Here is a 3,727-nt window from a genome sequence, read left to right as displayed (position 1 = left end):
GTGTGACAGATAAAGAAAAGGTCAGAAAAGGATTAAAGGTTTTGGTAAATCTGGTACCTAGGATTACGATGGCCAACTGTTGTAGTTGTAGGTACACCAATTTCTCCTTTTTTTTCTTTTCTTTTAATTATTTCTCTCTTTTTTCTTTTATTAATTATTGATTTTTGAAAAAATAAAAACAAAAACCCTATTTCCTCCTCCATGGAAACTCTATATATACACATATTTTCTAAACCTAACCCCATTTATCTTCTCCTCTTCTTCCCAATTCATTTCTCCCTTTAATCTCTTTTAATATTAATTTTTATGCTCCTGTTTTATTGGTTAAGAATATGAAGAACAAAGTCTTCGATGTAATGGTCAGCCATTGTTTGCTATTGCTGCATCTTCAAGATTCACAAGTTTTTTTTTTCTTGTTTGCCCTAAACCCCCTTGAGAATCTTGATGATGCTGCAGTGGCAATTAATGGCTCTTTTTCCACCTCCAACCCTTCAATTCTTCACTATTTATTCATCTGCCCTTCTTAAGATCATCTCTTATATATTTTATGTTGAATTATTATTTATTTATATGTGTATATATAAATCCTTAATGCAAGTGGGTAAAACTATGTAATGTCTATGATTCTATTTTCAGTGACTTTTGTTTATTACATTTTATTTGATGGGAAGAGGCCCCTTTCTCTCAGAAATGTCTGTACTTGTCTTAACAAATTGGTACCCATTGAAAGAAAAAGGTATAAATAATTATTACTTATGTCTTAGCTTTTCAGTTGAGTGGAGATTATGCTTTTTTTCCCCTTTATTTCATGGAGAATATATGTATATATATATATATAAAATTAATTAATTATGTTTCTTATTTCTTCCCATGTTGTATTGTATATTTTTTTTTGTGGGCATTTTAGGGTTTGACTAGGTTTTTGCTGAAGGGAAGTAAGAGAGATGTGTAAAGAGATGAAGATATAGACCCATCTCAAGAAATTTTAACTATTTTTCTTTTTTTCCTCTTCCATCTTACTTATCATTGATAGGTCTCGAATGTAAATGCCTTTTCAATTTCTTTATCTACATTTCTTGCTCATTTGTTTTACTTACCTAGTTTAATCTTTTATATGATATTTAGATGGTTATGATATATTTTGTCAGAATTCACAATAACCTATCTCAAACATTTGATGGAATAGCGAGAAAATCATCCCACCAAACTGGCGTGAAAACCTTGACGTAAATTATCCTTCTCTTCTTGCGATCGTCGTAATAATCAAGCATAGACCTTTAGATTTGTTTTAAGTTGGTGTGTTCGATTTGGTTATAAACAAGCTTTTTAGCATTTGCCTGTATTTTATAATGGGTTAAAACCTAACCTTCTTTTTCTCATCTTATATCTTATGGTACTATATGATCTCAAGATTGGAAGTTCAAACCCATGACTCCAAAAATATTAGTTTGAAGGCTTTGTATTTCAAGTAGTTCAACGTTTAATTTTGAACAATTGAATCATATTTGTTTATTTAAGTCCAATTAATGAAACTCAATAACATAATTTTGACAAATAAGCCAAGTACAGTGTGTATTTATTTATTTACTATTTTGTAAGGAAAAAAAAATGGATATTGGCATTGACTAGTAATTTTCTTTATCCAAATGTTAATGTCTACGATGTAAGATGGTTAGTTACTTATTATAGAATATTTTTCAAATTATGCTTCAAGGCAGGGTAAAATACATTTTTTTCTTTTTATAACTTAGGACAATTAATTTCATTTTGGAAACTAAATAATTTTATTTGGTGGGAATTCAAGATAATTTTCTTCTTGTTTCTTTTTTTTTTTTTCATAAATTATAAATGTATACACTCATAAGGTGTATTCCACATTTCTCAGTATGAATTCAACGCGTAGGTGTTCTTGATATTTTTATGGTAGTAAAGGTTTTTGTACTCTTAGCTAAAATTTTAAAATGAAAACAAAATTTTAGTTTGTTGGGAAAAAAATACTTAGATCTTGAAAATAATGTTCGAAAAGAAAGGAGAAAAATAAAAAATAGTAAAATTTATAAGCTAAAATTTAAAAAACAGAAAATCAATCAAAACAAACTAAAGATAACTGATCAATAAAAGCATATCATAGTGGACCAAATCAATGGCTCTTTTTAAAATTGAATCGAATGAATGGACTAATATATATATATATATATATATATATATATATATTCTAATGAATTAGCCTTTTGAAATTTGTTGGTGAGAGTAGGGTTCTCTTGATCCTCAATATTATACAGTATTTGTACCGATGTGGTCTCCAGTTGAGTACAGTACCCTCGAAAACTAAGTATAAGAAGAGGTATTTGTGGTTTTGTTTTCTTTTCACTCTACAAAGAGAATTGTTTATCCCTCGAAGCACTTCTTCCACGGTGTGCGCTTTTACATTTGAAGTCAAAATTGGTTAACCATAAACTTAGATTACATAATACTTAACAAATTAAATCAAGAGGGAAAATTTTGAGATCAGCATGGCTAAACTGAAAAAAATTAACACGAAAAAATTGTATCCATTTTAAACATTTAGAAATAAATTTAAAAGACAAGACCATTATGAAGTAAAGCGAATGTTTGATTGATGTGAACGATAATTTTGAGATCTCAATTTTACGAAAATATCATTAAAAACATAACACAATATAATCGTCACAAAGTGAAATAGAGCTATGGAGAATAGTTTCATAATACAAAATAGAAGTGTCTCTAGAGTTGAAGAATTTATATAATGCACCCCAAATAATAATTCGTTAGTTACCCTCCGAATTTCTTTTCTGTATAATTCACTTTCGAGTAAGCACTTCCAAGCAACAGTATGTTAGTTACATTTGACTGATAATAGATTCAAAACAATTTTCCTTTTTAACAATTAGTTAACATGTTTTCAATGTTGTTGAGATATTTTGGTTACTAATTCTATAAATTGTTCAAAAACATGTTCTTAATTATATTATATTTTGATAATTAATTAGAGAAATGCTACGAATGAATCTATAGTTGTTTAGAAAAATAATAATTAAATTAGTGACATATTATTGTATATAGTATTATGTTTTAAGAAAGTCATAAAGATGTGAATTCAAATCCAAAGTTGTGTGTTGATAAAAAAAGAATACTATGAACAATAAATGAGAAATCATATAGTGGGGGTCCGTGGCCCTCTTTTGTACAATAGATGTAGGGACATTGGTCCCTTGTTACTGTATGCATGCATGGCCTTTTTTTTGTCACCAAATTATTTTCATTATTTAATTTTGAACATTTATATTATTCTATATATGTTGTAGGTGCTTTTGTTATTACAAAGAAACCCTTTGGGAAATATAGTTAGAATGGGAAGGGAGAGGATACCATATCATATATAATTCTTAAAAATGAATAAGTCTAACGATTCAAAATATGTATATTATCTAATAATTACTAGATTTAAATTTAAAATATTGACTTAAGATCATCTCATTTCACTTAAATATTTTGAATCATATTTCGATAGAATTCTTTTCTATGATCGAAATTTAATTGTGCTAATAAAAAGCGAACTAAATTTTGAAAACATAATTAAAAATAACATTTTGTTTAAAGTTTTGCCATTTTAATTATATGACTTCTAAAATTACATTCGACGTCTTATCAATTTGCAAAAAACCGTAAGATCTGCAATTAAAAAAAAGAGAAAACTTTAACATTA

General features: G+C 27.6%; 1 non-coding gene across 1 annotated transcript; it reads left to right on the top strand.

The window, feature by feature from the left end:
* The first annotated feature begins 373 nt into the window (after nucleotides 1–373).
* MIR172E (microRNA MIR172e) lies at nucleotides 374–465 on the top strand. Its single transcript, NR_120743.1, has one exon. It is a non-coding gene; the product is annotated as a microRNA MIR172e (primary transcript).
* Nucleotides 466–3,727: the final 3,262 nt, after the last annotated feature.

This window comes from Cucumis melo, chromosome 9 (genome assembly GCF_025177605.1).
Source record: "Cucumis melo cultivar AY chromosome 9, USDA_Cmelo_AY_1.0, whole genome shotgun sequence".
NCBI lineage: Eukaryota > Viridiplantae > Streptophyta > Magnoliopsida > Cucurbitales > Cucurbitaceae > Cucumis > Cucumis melo.
The sequence above is the reverse complement of the archived record's forward strand: the minus strand, read 5'-3'. Positions and strand labels throughout refer to the sequence as shown.